The sequence below is a fragment of the Littorina saxatilis genome, unplaced genomic scaffold (assembly GCF_037325665.1).
Source record: "Littorina saxatilis isolate snail1 unplaced genomic scaffold, US_GU_Lsax_2.0 scaffold_179, whole genome shotgun sequence".
NCBI lineage: Eukaryota > Metazoa > Mollusca > Gastropoda > Littorinimorpha > Littorinidae > Littorina > Littorina saxatilis.
The window spans coordinates 202772-209897 of record NW_027129658.1 but is presented as its reverse complement, the minus strand read 5'-3'; the positions used below and the strand labels follow the sequence as shown (position 1 = coordinate 209897).

The window sequence follows — 7126 nt, the reverse complement described above, 5'->3', positions numbered from 1 at the left end:
GTGGACATTTTTGCCAGGAAAGACCCTTTTGTCAATCGTGGGATCTTTAACGTGCACACTCCAATGTAGTGTACACGAACAGATGTGCTGTCGACACGTAGTGATAATGAACGAATGATAGTGACTCATAGACAAATTATTTGTAGCACTAATCAACGTAGCGATAGCAGCACGTAGCACAAATGACACGTAGGACAAATGACACGTAGCACAAATGACACGTAGCGCTAGCGATACGCACCCGTAAAATCTCCCTACCTTCAACGCAGACAAAAAACAGACATCTTCAGTTACTTCCAAGGGAGAAATCGTTGGTCATAAAGTCTTGCAGGACCCAAACATACACTCTTCAAAAAAAGTTAAGGATCACTTTTTTACAAGCACACCACACAAAACAGACAAGACCGAATTAGTTCATTATATAATTAAACAACCAAGGAGTAATGACAATCAAAGCAAAGATCGAACGCGGCAGCGACAATTTAGCTAGAGTGTGTCAAACGTGACACCCTCGAAAATGGAATTCACAACAATGTGAATCAGTGTCAATAACGCGTGTGCCCTCCGTTGTGTGCCAGGCATTCAACACATCGTTGGCGCATGTAGTGGATCAGGTTGCATATGAATGCTCTGGGAACTCCATTCCACTCCTGCTGGAGCCATTGCAGCAGTTGACCCAGATTGGCAGGAGGAGGGTGATGTTGCTGTACCCGACGACAAAGCTCGTCCCACATGTGCTCTATGGGGTTAGGTCCGGGCTGTTGGCTGGCCACAGCATCCTGTTGACCCTGGCCTGCTGGATGAAGGTATTTACAGCTGCAGAGCGATGGGGAAGTGCGTTGTCATCCTGAAGTATCGCACGAGGGCCGATCGCTTGGAGGGCTGGAACGACCAGGGGTTGCAGGATCTCATTCTGGTAGCAGACACCGGTCAAGTTGCCCACTACATGGTACAGAGGTGTCCTTAGACGTGTGCCGATCCCTCCCCAGACCATCACAGAGCCTCCGCCAAATCGCTGTCGTTCCAGAACAGCGCCTTCTGCGAAGCGCTCTCCGCGACGCCTCCACACTCGGATGCGACCATCAGCAGGTTCCAAGCAAAAGCGGGACTCATCTGTGAACAACACCTGAGCCCACTGCTGACGTTGTCACCTCACATGTTGGGTGCACCAGGCTCGGCGAGTTATTCGGTGATTAGCAGTCAGGGTTGTTCCTCGGACTGGACGCCTTGCACGCAAGCCAAAGTTGTGTAAGCGGTTTCGGATCGTCTGACCACTAACAACAGTGTTGGTGGTAGCTTGTAGGCGTTGCCTAATGTTGTTTGCTGTAGCCATTCTTTGTTGCATGGCCTGCGTCTGAATAAAGCGATCCTCTCTTTGTGTGGTGACTCTGGGCCGACCAGAACGTTGTCGCTCCTGCACTCTTCCAGTTGCGTGGAATCTCTGTTTTAGTCTGATAATGACAGAGGGAGCCACTGCAAGCCTCTGGGCCACTTGCCTGGCAGCAACACCGTCTTGTGGCCATCATATTGCCCTTCCTCTATCCAAATCGCTCAGTTTTCTTCGTGGAGGCATGTTGCTACTGTGCATAATTGTGTCAGCGTGCCAACCTTTAAACACAAACTGGTGAGCGATGTTCATAGCCAGTAGTGGAATGCATGAATGGAGACTATCAAGCTAGTTGGGAACTAAATCCAAAGTTCGAAACTATCGCTCTAGTGCGCAATGCATGGCACGATATTTTCAAATGTTCCGACCTAAGTTGGTGACTAACTTGCCTGAATTTGGTCCTCCTCCGAGGAGGACCAAATTCCTTAGTTTCGAACTATTGCAAAAATACAAATGGCGGCCGCCATGACAGTCTTTGATTTTGCTGTACAAAAAAATCAAATATTCGGCAGTCCGACGCATGAACCAAAGAATGATGTCGACAAAGAAGTTGAAACATTGATTGCGCTTTGGAGGGGGTTCAAATACAAGTCGTGAAGTGACCGGCACAGCTGATTTGGGACACGATCTACCTTGAGTCGGGAGATTTGCTTTGAACATTGACTAAATTTCCACTTTTTACATCAGCGACTGTACAAATTTGGCTTGTACATCTTCCTGTCGCTGATTTTAATCGGTTTGGATCATCCAACAGGTAAGAGCAAGATTCATCCGTTGTGTGCGTGTAGTTTGTGTGTCCCACGGTGTGTGTGTTCGTTTGTGCGCCTCGGTGTGTGAGTGTGTGTCAGATTATATTGCAATAATACATTTGTTAGAAAGTGAGAGCAAGGGTAGATCTAGATCTATGGGCCAGGCAGTACTGTCTGAGTGTCTCCGAAACCGTGTTCAGTGTCATAGGAAAATAGGCCTACGAGCCATTGTGTAGTGGTGACGATGAAAGATACAGTTGTTGTTTTTCTGACAGTGACATTGACAATGAACGATCGTCAATGCATCAATGATTATGCACAGCAGCATCGGTTTCTTCGGAACTGTGCACTGTTGACTGAATTTCCCAATGAAGCAATGAACAGTAGACACTAAAACAAAGCTAATCTAATGCATTGAAGCATCGCTGTAGATCTATCTCATTCAACTAACAATATAATGCAGTGAATGGCAAATCTATCTCTGAATGAACTGTTGTGTATCCTTATTTGCTGTAAATGTCCTGCCTCACACTGCACTCCCAACATTAGAAGTATGTTTTCTAAGCTGAATGCATGTATAATTTGATATAGTAAGTGTGTAAAGCCAAGAGTAACACTAACTGGCCCAAAACAATTTTTGTGTGTATACAAATGAAGAAAGAAAATGACTTCACTTGAATCACTGCCACTGAAAGTGTGTCTATTGTGTATTTTTAGAAGGGTTATTCAACAATGACTTATTTTTCTGTTTAAATACTTGATATTTACTCTGCATGAACAGAGTCAGAGGTAAATGCTGCTGTATAAACTATGATTGTGAAAGCGGGAATAAAAGAATCAATGAGCGAGTGGTTTAATTATAATACAGTTATTATTTATTGTTAATTAATTATTTTATGGTGTGTTTTTTCAGGCCTCCTAAGAAACCAGAGATGATGTGTGATGAAGTGTTCATACAGCTCTTGCATTCAGATATATATGGATTCTGGAGAGGATTCAGACTGAGTGGACATGCTGCTTTACAGACTACCATGAAGAGTAAGTCACACATTTCTGTACCACTACCAAGTACCTGCTTGTGCCTATTAAATTGTTATTGTAAAATTGATTTATGATATGTAAATTGGCACTGGTGATAGTAGTTTGAAGCTGTGTAGATGTTTTTGGCAGACTTTTGTACGTTGTGTTGTAAAGAGATCTGCGTTTCACATTAGATGCACTTACAATCTAGATAGATACATTCAGCTATGTCAACACTTGTTACATCTGAATCTGAGAGTAGTGGCAGGAGATGCAAGTTTATTGACACAAAAACATTACGGCTTTGTATAAAATAAATTCTTACATCTGTATGTATCCTTGCATAGTACAATTTGTACTATTTATACAAAATGGTACATAAAGCTTGGTTTTAGTTCTCTTTCTCTTCTCAAATCTTTTGCCACTATTCTTGAAGTAAATTACACAGTGTGAATGAACTAATGCAGCACAGGAAAGTAAAACAAAATTGCAAGATAAAATGAAATCATTACTAATTTACTGGAATTATTTTAAAGGCACATACAGTTATTCTTCCCTTGGCTCACCATCCTAGATCTTGCCAGGCTTTTACATGGAATAAGAATGAATCTGTTCACTCGGATACTTCTAAATTCAACACCCTGGCTTCTTCCTGCTCAGAGTTAGATTTTGTTGTGGAAACCACTCTCAGATTAACAAAAATGTTACTTCTTTACTTCTGCGAGTGACTTTTGAGAAATTCGTTCATAAACAAAATTCAACTATGCACATGAAGCAGTCACTGACTGTCAGGGTGTCAATATTTTATGTGTCTGGGTGAAGTTATGTTCCTATCCCATGTACAACTGGCCAGATCTGAAATGGCCAAAATCAATGGGATCAACACACATCCCCAGAATCTTCATCACTGGAAAATGTGGTGGGTTGAATGTATTTTAATAAAAAGGCTGACAGGCGAGTGCTTTGGATCCTGAAAGTTCTGTTTTGGACTGAAATCGAGACACATTTCCCAATGAAACTCAAACTGTATAGTGTTGATGCTGAAGAGCGAAAGTGTGTGGGTTGAGGGCACACTTGTTTTTGACTAAAATCGAGAAACATTTCTGCCGAGCACAAAGTTCATACACGCACAGATTTTTTTAATAGTTTAGATTACAATATCACACACACCATCCCCGATCCCAATGGTCATGTGAAGAGCAAGTGCTTCCTCACCCCCCCCCCCCCCCCCACACACACACACACACACTGCTCAACACGTACACACCTTCTCCCCCCAACACACACCCTCCCCTCGCTAACCAAAACCCAACCCCGTGAATACTGAAGGTGCTCAGTTATATGTTTTCTTTATTTTTCAGGAAGGACCGCTACATTAAGGGAAGGCTGTTTGCACCTTGGTTCCTGGGTTCGCTGGGGACGATGATCAAATTCAGAGTACCATCACAATTCTGTGCTTTTCCATCTGATTCGGCTGAGAATGCTTGCAGAGGTTTCTACACTACCCGTCATAAAAAGTAGGCAGATGCGTTTGAGGGCAGATCTTACTGATGAGGCTGTTGATTGAAAAACCAAGTATATGACTGAAAAGGCCATTAATTTCCCTACTTTATTCAGAAACAAAATTGGGTTTTCATGACGTAGTGTCTATGCAGTGAAACCTGCAACACAGACACCCCCCCCCCCCCCCCTCCCACAAATCAAATTCACAAAATCAAGCTTCCCGTGTTAAAATCAACAACACAAATCAGAACAACTAAACCGAAACATGTTTTGCATGTCATTAGACAGAACAATCAAATCTTTATCCAAAACAGTCCGTTTTGTTCACATATATCTTGTCTAACATGAACGCTATGGCATGCTGAGCGTGTAGTTGTCAATCCTCTCAGTTTTTGAAGTCGTTTTAGCGGGTAATGAGACCAAAAATGGTACATTTCAGAACTCCTCAACGCATTGTCTTAAAACTGTCAGTGATTTGTGCTAACACACGTCGTTAAGTACAAAAATGAGACCAAAAAATGGTACATTTCAGTAACTCCTCAACGCATTGTCTTAAAACTTGTCAGTGATTTGGGCTAACACATGTCGTTAAGTACACACGGAATCTCAAGTCATGTGAGATATTAGTTCTGCTGTTGCGCGACATGCCAGAACGAATTTTAAAAATAAAAATGTACCCTGTCCAATGAACTGAATTTGTAAAAAAAAATAGCATGCATGAAGAAAAATGAAAGCTTCAATTTACCTTTAATTTCATACATTTTCAACTATGACTGTTCACAGCGCACTTGTACGCACACACACATTCTTGGAAAATGCTCTTTCAAGAGCCATGATCAGTTAAGCGTGTCAGCCGTGAGCTTTTCTAGGCGTAGGCCTACATTTGCGCTCAGCGCTCTGAATGAGGCAAAATATTAATGTTCGCGTTGAAATCCTCATACCGCCAATGTCTGATAAAATATGTACATGAAATTTAATTGTGTGACGCATCTGTTATTGTTCTTGAAGATAACAACAAATTAATTGTTTTTCAATGAGTCAGCGAAGACCTACCATCAATTTAAGAACTCTTTCTGGCATGTCAATTAACAGCAGACTAATGTCTCAAATGACTTTAAAATCCGTATGAACTTTCCCACATGTGTTACTACTGTTAGCACAAATCACCGCAACGTTGAAGGCAATGCGTTGAGGAGTTACGAAAACGTACCGGTTTTTGTCTCATTACCCACTAAAACTGCCTTTTACAGCTTCTCAGAGGAATGACACCTACACAAATCAACATGCCTTAATGTCAGTGTTAGACCAGATATGTGAACAAAACTGACTGATTTGGATGCAGATTTGATTGTTTTTTCTATTGACGTGCAGAAGATGTTCTGACTTTTGTGCTCTATTTCAAAAAATAAATTCCAAATTCGGCGGTCGATTCACTAAAACGAAGTTTGACCATGAACGGTATCAATACTTACTTAATTTAAACCCTCCAGACTTTTAGCTTTTATATTATCTGAATGTCTGAGTATACACCCCCTAGATCATCGGTGACCTGAAGAAAGCAGTTATATACTCATAGACAGACGCGTGTGAAGCATGTTTAAATGTGGAGTACGCTCATTTAAAAAAAAAAATACACCAAGTTTGTTTGAGAATACTCCAAGTCCAAAACAGGGATTCCCAGGTCTGAATGTTGATTAAGGTATACTTTTGTGATTCGAATTGCCCCGAATGTTACAATCTTGAGCGCTTAGATCGGGCAAGTTTGGCTACCGCTCAATTTTAAAACCCGTACCGTTGAGTCGATCCCCAAAATTGGGAACTTAATTTAAAATTGCACAAAAGTCAGCCTATTTGATCTTCAAAATTGTCACTTTGTAAAAGGGTCATGCATAGGCTGAAGTGTATGTCCACAAATGTAGGTTATTAACTTGTTGTGGGTTGCATAGATTTTGGGTCAACCTGTATTTGGTTTTTTTAATAAACGGCCTCATCATAAAGATTTGCCCTCAAACGGATCTGCCTACTTTTTATGACGAGTATCATAGTTGGCTCAGTGGCTAAAGAAACATTCTACAGGATGAATAAACAAACAAACAAATCTCATGATTCTCTGTGTTTTAATGTGTGTGTGTGTGTGTGTTTTGGGGAGTTTGTTTTGGTTTTTAGTGAGAGGATGGCTGGTGGTTTGGATGGGGTGAAAAGCTGAGTGACACTGTGATTGTGGATAATTAAATTGTTGTTGCTGCTGTCAGTTTCAAGGCACCGTTCTTCTTGCAAACGCCAAGTTTGGCTTACTATTTTATATCTGCATGGGCTCTTACATGAGGTTAGGCCATCTATACACTTTGATACATACCAAACATTTACATTCTGACTGGGTCATGTGCAAAGTTGGAATGTTTGAATGAATACATTTTGCGGATTGATGCCAGTAGAAGTTAAACAAATTAATTGATCAAACATTCCA

General features: G+C 41.4%; 1 long non-coding RNA gene across 1 annotated transcript; it reads left to right on the top strand.

The window, feature by feature from the left end:
• Positions 1 to 1643: 1643 nt before the first annotated feature.
• Positions 1644 to 6762, top strand: LOC138957880 (uncharacterized). Its single transcript, XR_011453212.1, has 3 exons — positions 1644 to 2141; positions 3050 to 3174; positions 4518 to 6762. It is a non-coding gene; the product is annotated as an uncharacterized lncRNA (long non-coding RNA).
• The last annotated feature ends 364 nt before the right edge of the window (positions 6763 to 7126 follow it).